This window comes from Schistocerca gregaria, chromosome 11 (assembly GCF_023897955.1).
Source record: "Schistocerca gregaria isolate iqSchGreg1 chromosome 11, iqSchGreg1.2, whole genome shotgun sequence".
NCBI classification, from domain to species: domain Eukaryota; kingdom Metazoa; phylum Arthropoda; class Insecta; order Orthoptera; family Acrididae; genus Schistocerca; species Schistocerca gregaria.
The window spans coordinates 5,655,335-5,670,951 of record NC_064930.1 but is presented as its reverse complement, the minus strand read 5'-3'; the positions used below and the strand labels follow the sequence as shown (position 1 = coordinate 5,670,951).

Below are 15,617 nucleotides of genomic sequence, written 5' to 3'. Positions count from 1 at the left end.
AGTGTTGTTCGCGGCGAACATAAAGGCACGCAAGAAGTTTCAAAACCAGCGTCACAGACTGATATGATGTATACTGTCATCAGGAGAGCCAGATGTAAGTGTGGGGACCGGCTGTTATCGAGGTGTCATCGAGTGCAGATCTGTCTTAGGTATCACGGCATAACGTCATTGAAGTCTAGAGAGTGGACAACACGTTCGTGTTACTCAGAGCGGTGTCCGAACTCTATTTTCGACGTTATGCGTGCCACTTTCATTGTGGCCAACTACGATTCGATACAGAATGCACGAAACCTGAAAGACACCCTCACTGATACATAGAAAGTGTCGTTTGTCTGCGGAATAATGGGAGTGCAAGGGTCTGTGACGTTGATATGGCTGTATGTAGCACTATTAGTCAACGGGGGGGGTGGGCGTAGCTCACATGGTAGAGCGCTCGCTTAGCGTGCGAGAGGTACTGGGATCGATACCCAGCGCCTCCAGAATTTTTAACACACCTACAAGCGCACCTTGCCATGCAAGTGGAATAATTCCCAACCAGAAGAGGTGTCTAGGCAGATACAAGCGAACGATTAGCATCCACAATTGTCAAGCGTGCTTTTATTCGTGCGCAGAAAGCACCCTCCTCGCACACCTACACTTAATTTAGAAACAGTACAAATGTTCCAATAAGATTCTCAAGCCTACGTCGGAAAGATCTGCCTTGTGCCGAGTTCACGTAAATCCCACTGCACGTTCCCATTCTTTGCGTGCAGTCGGCTGCTACTGGTGTTGCTGGTTGTGACTGCTGATAACAGATGCCGTAGCAATCAATTCATGGAGTGAGTTGTATGTTTTGCGATAGTCTGTCTCTGACAAGCAAGCACAGGTGATATAGGTGCGAACACAGGAAGCTTGCAGCCCCTCGTTGCCTGCAGACACAGAGCAGCCACACTAGGAGAGCGGCCTAAGCCGTAGGCGAAATGTGCTCATTCGCTTTGGCGCGACGTCGAACTGTAAATAAGGCTGTCACTAGCGTGAGCGTTGCGTGAGCGTCGTGTAAAGTTGGCTGCAGGGGTGATTGCCAAGTTTGGGCAGCGTTTCGTAGTATAACAGTGCAATGAAGACGTGTCCCAGTGTTTCGCAGTTGGACGACAAGAGTTTTACACAGTAGCAAAGAGCGAGGCACTGAGTTGGCATGAACAATGGAGAGCACAATGGGGCTCGAGATGTGCTTGTTACCTCAGGTGCTGTGTGATTGTCGACAAGGAGTGAAATGGACCAATTTGTGACCGCCCTTTCAATTTAAGACGTTAAAAACAGACGGAATTTGCATTCGTAATACCAGAGCATCGGAACTACTTGGAACTCTTGTGTATATGAACGTGTCCGCGCCTTTGTACTCTGGTACCTTCGCCGCTACAAACCAACCAACCATCGTGCCCGTGCACAACAGAGTCGCAAAGAATGGAGAATAGCCAGGCTTGGTCGTGTGTGCAGCCGTAGCTCAGTTGGCAGATCGTTCGCTTAGCGTGTGAAAGGTCTCGGGTTCAATCCCCGGCTCCTCCATGTTTTGTGGTCAGTGCATGGTAAGTGTTGGTCGCGGCGAACATAAAGGCACGCAAGAAGTTGCAAAACCAGCGTCACAGACTGATATGATGTATACTGTCATCAGGAGAGCCAGATGTAAGTGTGGGGACCGGCTGTTATCGAGGTGTTATCGAGTGCAGATCTGTCTTAGGTATCACGGCATAACGTCATTGAAGGCTAGAGAGTGGACAACACGTTCGTCTTACTCAGAGCGGTGTCCGAACTCTATTTTCGACGTTATGCGTGCCACTTTCATTGTGGCCGACTACGATTGGATACAGAATGCACGAAACCTGAAAGACACCCTCACTGATACATAGAAAGTGTCGTTTGTCTGCGGAATAATGGGAGTGCAAGGGTCTGTGACGTTGATATGGCTGTAGGTAGCACTATTAGTCAACGGGGGGGTGGGCGTAGCTCAAATGGTAGAGCTCTCGCTTAGCGTGCGAGAGGTACTGGGATCGATACCCAGCGCCTCCAGAATTTTTAACACACCTACAAGCGCACCTTGCCATGCAAGTGGAATAATTCCCTACCAGCAGAGGTGTCTAGGCAGATACAAGCGAACGATTAGCAACCACAATTGTCAAGCGTGCTTTTATTCGTGCGCAGGAAGCACCCTCCTCCCACACCTACTCTTAATTAAGAAACAGTACAAATGTTCCCATAAGATTCTCAAGCCTACGTCGGAAAGATCTGCCTTGCGCCGAGTTCACGTAAATCCCACTGCACGTTCCCATTCTTTGCGTGCAGTCGGCTGCTACTGGTGTTGCTGGTTGTGACTGCTGATAACAGATGCCGTAGCAATCAATTCATGGAGTGAGTTGTATGTTTAGCGATAGTCTGTCTCTGACAAGCAAGCACAGGTGATATAGGTGCGAACACAGGAAGCTTGCAGCCCCTCGTTGCCTGCAGACACAGAGCAGCCACACTAGGAGAGCGGCCTAAGCCGTAGGCGAAATGTGCTCATTCGCTTTGGCGCGACATCGAACTATAAATAAGGCTGTCACTAGCGTGAGCGTCGTGTAAAGTCGGAAAAGTCGGCTGCAGGGGTGATTGCCAAGTTTGGGCAGCGTTTCGTAGTATATCAGTGCAATGAAGACGTGTCCCAGTGTTTCGCAGTTGGACGACAAGAGTTTTACACAGTAGCAAAGAGCGAGGCACTGAGTTGGCATGAACAATGGAGAGCACAATGGGGCTCGAGATGTTCTTGTTACCTCAGGTGCTGTGTGATTGTCGACAAGGAGTGAAATGGACCAATTTGTGACCGCCCTTTCAATTTAAGACGTTAAAAACAGACGGAATTTGCATTCGTAATTGCAGAGCATCGGAACTACTTGGAACTCTTGTGTATATGAACGTGTCCGCGCCTTTGTACTCTGGTACGTTCGCCGCTACAAACCAACCAACCATCGTGCCCGTGCACATCAGAGTCGCAAAGAATGGAGAATAGCCAGGCTCGGTCGTGTGTGCAGCCGTAGCTCAGATGGCAGATCGTTCGCTTACCGTGTGAAAGGTCTCGGGTTCAATCCCCGGCTCCTCCATGTTTTGTGGTCAGTGCATGGTAAGTGTTGGTCGCGGCGAACATAAAGGCACGCAAGAAGTTGCAAAACCAGCGTCACAGACTGATATGATGTATACTGTCATCAGGAGAGCCAGATGTAAGTGTGGGGACCGGCTGTTATCGAGGTGTTATCGAGTGCAGATCTGTCTTAGGTATCACGGCATAACGTCATTGAAGTCTAGAGAGTGGACAAGACGTTCGTCTTACTCAGAGCGGTGTCCGAACTCTATTTTCGACGTTATGCGTGCCACTTTCATTGTGGCCGACTACGATTCGATACAGAATGCACGAAACCTGAAAGACACCCTCACTGATACATAGAAAGTGTCGTTTGTCTGCGGAATAATGGGAGTGCAAGGGTCTGTGGCGTTGATATGGCTGTATGTAGCACTATTAGTCAACGGGGGGGTGGGCGTAGCTCAGATGGTAGAGCGCTCGCTTAGCGTGCGAGAGGTACTGGGATCGATACCCAGCGCCTCCAGAATTTTTAACACACCTACAAGCGCACCTTGCCATGCAAGTGGAATAATTCCCTACCAGCAGAGGTGTCTAGGCAGATACAAGCGAACGATTAGCAACCACAATTGTCAAGCGTGCTTTTATTCGTGCGCAGGAAGCACCCTCCTCCCACACCTACACTTAATTAAGAAACAGTACAAATGTTCCCATAAGATTCTCAAGCCTACGTCGGAAAGATCTGCCTTGCGCCGAGTTCACGTAAATCCCACTGCACGTTCCCATTCTTTGCGTGCAGTCGGCTGCTACTGGTGTTGCTGGTTGTGACTGCTGATAACAGATGCCGTAGCAATCAATTCATGGAGTGAGTTGTATGTTTTGCGATAGTCTGTCTCTGACAAGCAAGCACAGGTGATATAGGTGCGAACACAGGAAGCTTGCAGCCCCTCGTTGCCTGCAGACACAGAGCAGCCACACTAGAAGAGCGGCCTAAGCCGTAGGCGAAATGTGCTCATTCGCTTTGGCGCGACGTCGAACTATAAATAAGGCTGTCACTAGCGAGAGCGTTGCGTGAAGTCGGAAAAGTCGGCTGCAGGGGTGATTGCCAAGTTTGGGCAGCGTTTCGTAGTATATCAGTGCAATGAAGACGTGTCCCAGTGTTTCGCAGTTGGACGACAAGAGTTTTACACAGTAGCAAAGAGCGAGGCACTGAGTTGGCATGAACAATGGAGAGCACAATGGGGCTCGAGATGTGCTTGTTACCTCAGGTGCTGTGTGATTGTCGACAAGGAGTGAAATGGACCAATTTGTGACCGCCCTTTCAATTTAAGACGTTAAAAACAGACGGAATTTGCATTCGTAATACCAGAGCATCGGAACTACTTGGAACTCTTGTGTATATGTACGTGTCCGCGCCTTTGTACTCTGGTACGTTCGCCGCTACAAACCAACCAACCATCGTGCCCGTGCACATCAGAGTCGCAAAGAATGGAGAATAGCCAGGCTCGGTCGTGTGTGCAGCCGTAGCTCAGATGGCAGATCGTTCGCTTACCGTGTGAAAGGTCTCAGGTTCAATCCCCGGCTCCTCCATGTTTTGTGGTCAGTGCATGGTAAGTGTTGGTCGCGGCGAACATAAAGGCACGCAAGAAGTTGCAAAACCAGCGTCACAGACTGATATGATGTATACTGTCATCAGGAGAGCCAGATGTAAGTGTGGGGACCGGCTGTTATCGAGGTGTTATCGAGTGCAGATCTGTCTTAGGTATCACGGCATAACGTCATTGAAGTCTAGAGAGTGGACAACACGTTCGTCCTACTCAGAGCGGTGTCCGAACTCTATTTTCGACGTTATGCGTGCCACTTTCATTGTGGCCGACTACGATTCGATACAGAATGCACGAAACCTGAAAGACACCCTCACTGATACATAGAAAGTGTCGTTTGTCTGCGGAATAATGGGAGTGCAAGGGTCTGTGACGTTGATATGGCTGTATGTAGCACTATTAGTCAACGGGGGGGTGGGCGTAGCTCAGATGGTAGAGCGCTTGCTTAGCGTGCGAGAGGTACTGGGATCGATACCCAGCGCCTCCAGAATTTTTAACACACCTACAAGCGCACCTTGCCATGCAAGTGGAATAATTCCCTACCAGCAGAGGTGTCTAGGCAGATACAAGCGAACGATTTACAACCACAATTGTCAAGCGTGCTTTTATTCGTGCGCAGGAAGCACCCTCCTCCCACACCTACACTTAATTAAGAAACAGTACAAATGTTCCCATAAGATTCTCAAGCCTACGTCGGAAAGATCTGCCTTGCGCCGAGTTCACGTAAATCCCACTGCACGTTCCCATTCTTTGCGTGCAGTCGGCTGCTACTGGTGTTGCTGGTTGTGACTGCTGATAACAGATGCCGTAGCAATCAATTCATGGAGTGAGTTGTATGTTTTGCGATAGTCTGTCTCTGACAAGCAAGCACAGGTGATATAGGTGCGAACACAGGAAGCTTGCAGGCCCTCGTTGCCTGCAGACACCGAGCAGCCACACTAGGAGAGCGGCCTAAGCCGTAGGCGAAATGTGCTCATTCGCTTTGGCGCGACGTCGAACTATAAATAAGGCTGTCACTAGCGTGAGCGTTGCGTGAAGTCGGAAAAGTCGGCTGCAGGGGTGATTGCCAAGTTTGGGCAGCGTTTCGTAGTATATCAGTGCAATGAAGACGTGTCCCAGTGTTACGCAGTTGGACGACAAGAGTTTTACACAGTAGCAAAGAGCGAGGCACTGAGTTGGCATGAACAATGGAGAGCACAATGGGGCTCGAGATGTGCTTGTTACCTCAGGTGCTGTGTGATTGTCGACAAGGAGTGAAATGGACCAATTTGTGACCGCCCTTTCAATTTAAGACGTTAAAAACAGACGGAATTTGCATTCGTAATACCAGAGCATCGGAACTACTTGGAACTCTTGTGTATATGTACGTGTCCGCGCCTTTGTACTCTGGTACGTTCGCCGCTACAAACCAACCAACCATCGTGCCCGTGCACATCAGAGTCGCAAAGAATGGAGAATAGCCAGGCTCGGTCGTGTGTGCAGCCGTAGCTCAGATGGCAGATCGTTCGCTTACCGTGTGAAAGGTCTCGGGTTCAATCCCCGGCTCCTCCATGTTTTGTGGTCAGTGCATGGTAAGTGTTGGTCGCGGCGAACATAAAGGCACGCAAGAAGTTGCAAAACCAGCGTCACAGACTGATATGATGTATACTGTCATCAGGAGAGCCTGATGTAAGTGTGGGGACCGGCTGTTATCGAGGTGTTATCGAGTGCAGATCTGTCTTAGGTATCACGGCATAACGTCATTGAAGTCTAGAGAGTGGACAACACGTTCGTCTTACTCAGAGCGGTGTCCGAACTCTATTTTCGACGTTATGCGTGCCACTTTCATTGTGGCCGACTACGATTCGATACAGAATGCACGAAACCTGAAAGACACCCTCACTGATACATAGAAAGTGTCGTTTGTCTGCGGAATAATGGGAGTGCAAGGGTCTGTGGCGTTGATATGGCTGTATGTAGCACTATTAGTCAACGGGGGGGTGGGCGCAGCTCAGATGGTAGAGCGCTCGCTTAGCGTGCGAGAGGTACTGGGATCGATACCCAGCGCCTCCAGAATTTTTAACACACCTACAAGCGCACCTTGCCATGCAAGTGGAATAATTCCCTACCAGCAGAGGTGTCTAGGCAGATACAAGCGAACGATTAGCAACCACAATTGTCAAGCGTGCTTTTATTCGTGCGCAGGAAGCACCCTCCTCCCACACCTACACTTAATTAAGAAACAGTACAAGTGTTCCCATAAGATTCTCAAGCCTACGTCGGAAAGATCTGCCTTGCGCCGAGTTCACGTAAATCCCACTGCACGATCCCATTCTTTGCGTGCAGTCGGCTGCTACTGGTGTTGCTGGTTGTGACTGCTGATAACAGATGCCGTAGCAATCAATTCATGGAGTGAGTTGTATGTTTAGCGATAGTCTGTCTCTGACAAGCAAGCACAGGTGATATAGGTGCGAACACAGGAAGCTTGCAGCCCCTCGTTGCCTGCAGACACAGAGCAGCCACACTAGGAGAGCGGCCTAAGCCGTAGGCGAAATGTGCTCATTCGCTTTGGCGCGACGTCGAACTATAAATAAGGCTGTCAGTAGCGTGAGCGTCGTGTTAAGTCGGAAAAGTCAGCTGCAGGGGTGATTGCCAAGTTTGGGCAGCGTTTCGTAGTATATCAGTGCAATGAAGACGTGTCCCAGTGTTTCGCAGTTGGACGACAAGAGTTTTACACAGTAGCAAAGAGCGAGGCACTGAGTTGGCATGAACAATGGAGAGCACAATGGGGCTCGAGATGTGCTTGTTACCTCAGGTGCTGTGTGATTGTCGACAAGGAGTGAAATGGACCAATTTGTGACCGCCCTTTCAATTTAAGACGTTAAAAACTGACGGAATTTGCATTCGTAATGCCAGAGCATCGGAACTACTTGGAACTCTTGTGTATATGAACGTGTCCGCGCCTTTGTACTCTGGTACCTTCGCCGCTACAAACCAACCAACCATCGTGCCCGTGCACATCAGAGTCGCAAAGAATGGAGAATAGCCAGGCTTGGTCGTGTGTGCAGCCGTAGTTCAGTTGGCAGATCGTTCGCTTAGCGTGTGAATGGTCTCGGGTTCAATCCCTGGCTCCTCCATGTTTTGTGGTCAGTGCATGGTAAGTGTTGGTCGCGGCGAACATAAAGGCACGCAAGAAGTTGCAAAACCAGCGTCACAGACTGATATGATGTATACTGTCATCAGGAGAGCCAGATGTAAGTGTGGGGACCGGCTGTTATCGAGGTGTTATCGAGTGCAGATCTGTCTTAGGTATCACGGCATAACGTCATTTAAGGCTAGAGAGTGGACAACACGTTCGTCTTACTCAGAGCGGTGTCCGAACTCTATTTTCGACGTTATGCGTGCCACTTTCATTGTGGCCGACTACGATTCGATACAGAATGCACGAAACCTGAAAGACACCCTCACTGATACATAGAAAGTGTCGTTTGTCTGCGGAATAATGGGAGTGCAAGGGTCTGTGACGTTGATATGGCTGTAGGTAGCACTATTAGTCAACGGGGGGGTGGGCGTAGCTCAAATGGTAGAGCTCTCGCTTAGCGTGCGAGAGGTACTGGGATCGATACCCAGCGCCTCCAGAATTTTTAACACACCTACAAGCGCACCTTGCCATGCAAGTGGAATAATTCCCTACCAGCAGAGGTGTCTAGGCAGATACAAGCGAACGATTAGCAACCACAATTGTCAAGCGTGCTTTTATTCGTGCGCAGGAAGCACCCTCCTCCCACACCTACTCTTAATTAAGAAACAGTACAAATGTTCCCATAAGATTCTCAAGCCTACGTCGGAAAGATCTGCCTTGCGCCGAGTTCACGTAAATCCCACTGCACGTTCCCATTCTTTGCGTGCAGTCGGCTGCTACTGGTGTTGCTGGTTGTGACTGCTGATAACAGATGCCGTAGCAATCAATTCATGGAGTGAGTTGTATGTTTTGCGATAGTCTGTCTCTGACAAGCAAGCACAGGTGATATAGGTGCGAACACAGGAAGCTTGCAGCCCCTCGTTGCCTGCAGACACAGAGCAGCCACACTAGGAGAGCGGCCTAAGCCGTAGGCGAAATGTGCTCATTCGCTTTGGCGCGACGTCGAACTATAAATAAGGCTGTCACTAGCGTGAGCGTCGTGTAAAGTCGGAAAAGTCCGCTGCAGGGGTGATTGCCAAGTTTGGGCAGCGTTTCGTAGTATATCAGTGCAATGAAGACGTGTCCCAGTGTTTCGCAGTTGGACGACAAGAGTTTTACACAGTAGCAAAGAGCGAGGCACTGAGTTGGCATGAACAATGGAGAGCACAATGGGGCTCGAGATGTTCTTGTTACCTCAGGTGCTGTGTGATTGTCGACAAGGAGTGAAATGGACCAATTTGTGACCGCCCTTTCAATTTAAGACGTTAAAAACAGACGGAATTTGCATTCGTAATGCCAGAGCATCGGAACTACTTGGAACTCTTGTGTATATGAACGTGTCCGCGCCTTTGTACTCTGGTACGTTCGCCGCTACAAACCAACCAACCATCGTGCCCGTGCACATCAGAGTCGCAAAGAATGGAGAATAGCCAGGCTCGGTCGTGTGTGCAGCCGTAGCTCAGATGGCAGATCGTTCGCTTACCGTGTGAAAGGTCTCGGGTTCAATCCCCGGCTCCTCCAAGTTTTGTGGTCAGTGCATGGTAAGTGTTGGTCGCGGCGAACATAAAGGCACGCAAGAAGTTGCAAAACCAGCGTCACAGACTGATATGATGTATACTGTCATCAGGAGAGCCAGATGTAAGTGTGGGGACCGGCTGTTATCGAGGTGTTATCGAGTGCAGATCTGTCTTAGGTATCACGGCATAACGTCATTGAAGTCTAGAGAGTGGACAAGACGTTCGTCTTACTCAGAGCGGTGTCCGAACTCTATTTTCGACGTTATGCGTGCCACTTTCATTGTGGCCGACTACGATTCGATACAGAATGCACGAAACCTGAAAGACACCCTCACTGATACATAGAAAGTGTCGTTTGTCTGCGGAATAATGGGAGTGCAAGGGTCTGTGGCGTTGATATGGCTGTATGTAGCACTATTAGTCAACGGGGGGGTGGGCGTAGCTCAGATGGTAGAGCGCTCGCTTAGCGTGCGAGAGGTACTGGGATCGATACCCAGCGCCTCCAGAATTTTTAACACACCTAAAAGCGCACCTTGCCATGCAAGTGGAATAATTCCCTACCAGCAGAGGTGTCTAGGCAGATACAAGCGAACGATTAGCAACCACAATTGACAAGCGTGCTTTTATTCGTGCGCAGGAAGCACCCTCCTCCCACACCTACACTTAATTAAGAAACAGTACAAATGTTCCCATAAGATTCTCAAGCCTACGTCGGAAAGATCTGCCTTGCGCCGAGTTCACGTAAATCCCACTGCACGTTCCCATTCTTTGCGTGCAGTCGGCTGCTACTGGTGTTGCTGGTTGTGACTGCTGATAACAGATGCCGTAGCAATCAATTCATGGAGTGAGTTGTATGTTTTGCGATAGTCTGTCTCTGACAAGCAAGCACAGGTGATATAGGTGCGAACACAGGAAGCTTGCAGCCCCTCGTTGCCTGCAGACACAGAGCAGCCACACTAGAAGAGCGGCCTAAGCCGTAGGCGAAATGTGCTCATTCGCTTTGGCGCGACGTCGAACTATAAATAAGGCTGTCACTAGCGAGAGCGTTGCGTGAAGTCGGAAAAGTCGGCTGCAGGGGTGATTGCCAAGTTTGGGCAGCGTTTCGTAGTATATCAGTGCAATGAAGACGTGTCCCAGTGTTTCGCAGTTGGACGACAAGAGTTTTACACAGTAGCAAAGAGCGAGGCACTGAGTTGGCATGAACAATGTAGAGCACAATGGGGCTCGAGATGTGCTTGTTACCTCAGGTGCTGTGTGATTGTCGACAAGGAGTGAAATGGACCAATTTGTGACCGCCCTTTCAATTTAAGACGTTAAAAACAGACGGAATTTGCATTCGTGATACCAGAGCATCGGAACTACTTGGAACTCTTGTGTATATGAACGTGTCCGCGCCTTTGTACTCTGGTACGTTCGCCGCTACAAACCAACCAACCATCGTGCCCGTGCACATCAGAGTCGCAAAGAATGGAGAATAGCCAGGCTTGGTCGTGTGTGCAGCCGTAGCTCAGATGGCAGATCGTTCGCTTAGCGTGTGAAAGGTCTCGGGTTCAATCCCCGGCTCCTCCATGTTTTGTGGTCAGTGCATGGTAAGTGTTGGTCGCGGCGAACATAAAGGCACGCAAGAAGTTGCAAAACCAGCGTCACAGACTGATATGATGTATACTGTCATCAGGAGAGCCAGATGTAAGTGTGGGGACCGGCTGTTATCGAGGTGTTATCGAGTGCAGATCTGTCTTAGGTATCACGGCATAACGTCATTGAAGTCTAGAGAGTGGACAACACGTTCGTCTTACTCAGAGCGGTGTCCGAACTCTATTTTCGACGTTATGCGTGCCACTTTCATTGTGGCCGACTACGATTCGATACAGAATGCACGAAACCTGAAAGACACCCTCACTGATACATAGAAAGTGTCGTTTGTCTGCGGAATAATGGGAGTGCAAGGGTCTGTGACGTTGATATGGCTGTATGTAGCACTATTAGTCAACGGGGGGGTGGGCGTAGCTCAGATGGTAGAGCGCTTGGCTTAGCGTGCGAGAGGTACTGGGATCGATACCCAGCGCCTCCAGAATTTTTAACACACCTACAAGCGCACCTTGCCATGCAAGTGGAATAATTCCCTACCAGCAGAGGTGTCTAGGCAGATACAAGCGAACGATTTACAACCACAATTGTCAAGCGTGCTTTTATTCGTGCGCAGGAAGCACCCTCCTCCCACACCTACACTTAATTAAGAAACAGTACAAATGTTCCCATAAGATTCTCAAGCCTACGTCGGAAAGATCTGCCTTGCGCCGAGTTCACGTAAATCCCACTGCACGTTCCCATTCTTTGCGTGCAGTCGGCTGCTACTGGTGTTGCTGGTTGTGACTGCTGATAACAGATGCCGTAGCAATCAATTCATGGAGTGAGTTGTATGTTTTGCGATAGTCTGTCTCTGACAAGCAAGCACAGGTGATATAGGTGCGAACACAGGAAGCTTGCAGCCCCTCGTTGCCTGCAGACACCGAGCAGCCACACTAGGAGAGCGGCCTAAGCCGTAGGCGAAATGTGCTCATTCGCTTTGGCGCGACGTCGAACTATAAATAAGGCTGTCACTAGCGTGAGCGTTGCGTGAAGTCGGAAAAGTCGGCTGCAGGGGTGATTGCCAAGTTTGGGCAGCGTTTCGTAGTATATCAGTGCAATGAAGACGTGTCCCAGTGTTTCGCAGTTGGACGACAAGAGTTTTACACAGTAGCAAAGAGCGAGGCACTGAGTTGGCATGAACAATGGAGAGCACAATGGGGCTCGAGATGTGCTTGTTACCTCAGGTGCTGTGTGATTGTCGACAAGGAGTGAAATGGACCAATTTGTGACCGCCCTTTCAATTTAAGACGTTAAAAACAGACGGAATTTGCATTCGTAATACCAGAGCATCGGAACTACTTGGAACTCTTGTGTATATGTACGTGTCCGCGCCTTTGTACTCTGGTACGTTCGCCGCTACAAACCAACCAACCATCGTGCCCGTGCACATCAGAGTCGCAAAGAATGGAGAATAGCCAGGCTCGGTCGTGTGTGCAGCCGTAGCTCAGATGGCAGATCGTTCGCTTACCGTGTGAAAGGTCTCGGGTTCAATCCCCGGCTCCTCCATGTTTTGTGGTCAGTGCATGGTAAGTGTTGGTCGCGGCGAACATAAAGGCACGCAAGAAGTTGCAAAACCAGCGTCACAGACTGATATGATGTATACTGTCATCAGGAGAGCCAGATGTAAGTGTGGGGACCGGCTGTTATCGAGGTGTTATCGAGTGCAGATCTGTCTTAGGTATCACGGCATAACGTCATTGAAGTCTAGAGAGTGGACAACACGTTCGTCTTACTCAGAGCGGTGTCCGAACTCTATTTTCGACGTTATGCGTGCCACTTTCATTGTGGCCGACTACGATTCGATACAGAATGCACGAAACCTGAAAGACACCCTCACTGATACATAGAAAGTGTCGTTTGTCTGCGGAATAATGGGAGTGCAAGGGTCTGTGACGTTGATATGGCTGTATGTAGCACTATTAGTCAACGGGGGGGTGGGCGCAGCTCAGATGGTAGAGCGCTCGCTTAGCGTGCGAGAGGTACTGGGATCGATACCCAGCGCCTCCAGAATTTTTAACACACCTACAAGCGCACCTTGCCATGCAAGTGGAATAATTCCCTACCAGCAGAGGTGTCTAGGCAGATACAAGCGAACGATTAGCAACCACAATTGTCAAGCGTGCTTTTATTCGTGCGCAGGAAGCACCCTCCTCCCACACCTACACTTAATTAAGAAACAGTACAAGTGTTCCCATAAGATTCTCAAGCCTACGTCGGAAAGATCTGCCTTGCGCCGAGTTCACGTAAATCCCACTGCACGATCCCATTCTTTGCGTGCAGTCGGCTGCTACTGGTGTTGCTGGTTGTGACTGCTGATAACAGATGCCGTAGCAATCAATTCATGGAGTGAGTTGTATGTTTTGCGATAGTCTGTCTCTGACAAGCAAGCACAGGTGATATAGGTGCGAACACAGGAAGCTTGCAGCCCCTCGTTGCCTGCAGACACAGAGCAGCCACACTAGGAGAGCGGCCTAAGCCGTAGGCGAAATGTGCTCATTCGCTTTGGCGCGACGTCGTACTATAAATAAGGCTGTCACTAGCGTGAGCGTAGCGTGAAGTCGGAAAAGTCGGCTGCAGGGGTGATTGCCAAGTTTGGGCAGCGTTTCGTAGTATATCAGTGCAATGAAGACGTGTCCCAGTGTTTCGCAGTTGGACGACAAGAGTTTTACACAGTAGCAAAGAGCGAGGCACTGAGTTGGCATGAACAATGGAGAGCACAATGGGGCTCGAGATGTGCTTGTTACCTCAGGTGCTGTGTGATTGTCGACAAGGAGTGAAATGGACCAATTTGTGACCGCCCTTTCAATTTAAGACGTTAAAAACAGACGGAATTTGCATTCGTAATACCAGAGCATCGGAACTACTTGGAACTCTTGTGTATATGTACGTGTCCGCGCCTTTGTACTCTGGTACGTTCGCCGCTACAAACCAACCAACCATCGTGCCCGTGCACATCAGAGTCGCAAAGAATGGAGAATAGCCAGGTTTGGTCGTGTGTGCAGCCGTAGCTCAGTTGGCAGATCGTTCGCTTAGTGTGTGAAAGGTCTCGGGTTCAATCCTCGGCTCCTCCATGTTTTGTGGTCAGTGCATGGTAAGTGTTGGTCGCGGCGAACATAAAGGCACGCAAGAAGTTGCAAAACCAGCGTCACAGACTGATATGATGTATACTGTCATCAGGAGAGCCTGATGTAAGTGTGGGGACCGGCTGTTATCGAGGTGTTATCGAGTGCAGATCTGTCTTAGGTATCACGGCATAACGTCATTGAAGTCTAGAGAGTGGACAACACGTTCGTCTTACTCAGAGCGGTGTCCGAACTCTATTTTCGACGTTATGCGTGCCACTTTCATTGTGGCCGACTACGATTCGATAGAGAATGCACGAAACCTGAAAGACACCCTCACTGATACATAGAAAGTGTCGTTTGTCTGCGGAATAATGGGAGTGCAAGGGTCTGTGACGTTGATATGGCTGTATGTAGCACTATTAGTCAACGGGGGGGTGGGCGCAGCTCAGACGGTAGAGCGCACGCTTAGCGTGCGAGAGTTACTGGGATCGATACCCAGCGCCTCCAGAATTTTTAACACACCTACAAGCGCACCTTGCCATGCAAGTGGAATAATTCCCTACCAGCAGAGGTGTCTAGGCAGATACAAGCGAACGATTAGCAACCACAATTGTCAAGCGTGCTTTTATTCGTGCGCAGGAAGCACCCTCCTCCCACACCTACACTTAATTAAGAAACAGTACAAATGTTCCCATAAGATTCTCAAGCCTACGTCGGAAAGATCTGCCTTGCGCCGAGTTCACGTAAATCCCACTGCACGATCCCATTCTTTGCGTGCAGTCGGCTGCTACTGGTGTTGCTGGTTGTGACTGCTGATAACAGATGCCGTAGCAATCAATTCATGGAGTGAGTTGTATGTTTAGCGATAGTCTGTCTCTGCCAAGCAAGCACAGGTGATATAGGTGCGAACACAGGAAGCTTGCAGCCCCTCGTTGCCTGCAGACACAGAGCAGCCACACTAGGAGAGCGGCCTAAGCCGTAGGCGAAATGTGCTCATTCGCTTTGGCGCGACGTCGAACTATAAATAAGGCTGTCACTAGCGTGAGCGTCGTGTAAAGTCGGAAAAGTCGGCTGCAGGGGTGATTGCCAAGTTTGGGCAGCGTTTCGTAGTATATCAGTGCAATGAAGACGTGTCCCAGTGTTTCGCAGTTGGACGACAAGAGTTTTACACAGTAGCAAAGAGCGAGGCACTGAGTTGGCATGAACAATGGAGAGCACAATGGGGCTCGAGATGTGCTTGTTACCTCAGGTGCTGTGTGATTGTCGACAAGGAGTGAAATGGACCAATTTGTGACCGCCCTTTCAATTTAAGACGTTAAAAACAGACGGAATTTGCATTCGTAATACCAGAGCATCGGAACTACTTGGAACTCTTGTGTATATGAACGTGTCCGCGCCTTTGTACTCTGGTACCTTCGCCGCGACAAACCAACCAACCATCGTGCCCGTGCACATCAGAGTCGCAAAGAATGGAGAATAGCCAGGCTTTGTCGTGTGTGCAGCCGTAGCTCAGTTGGCAGATCGTTCGCTTAGCGTGTGAAAGGTCTCGGGTTCAAT

The 15,617-nt window shown here is 49.7% G+C and overlaps 2 non-coding genes across 2 annotated transcripts; both read left to right on the top strand.

The window, feature by feature from the left end:
- The first annotated feature begins 3,537 nt into the window (after window positions 1-3,537).
- Window positions 3,538-3,611, top strand: Trnaa-agc (transfer RNA alanine (anticodon AGC)). Its single transcript has one exon. It is a non-coding gene; the product is annotated as a tRNA-Ala (tRNA).
- Window positions 3,612-9,797: 6,186 nt separating this feature from the next.
- Window positions 9,798-9,871, top strand: Trnaa-agc (transfer RNA alanine (anticodon AGC)). Its single transcript has one exon. It is a non-coding gene; the product is annotated as a tRNA-Ala (tRNA).
- Window positions 9,872-15,617: the final 5,746 nt, after the last annotated feature.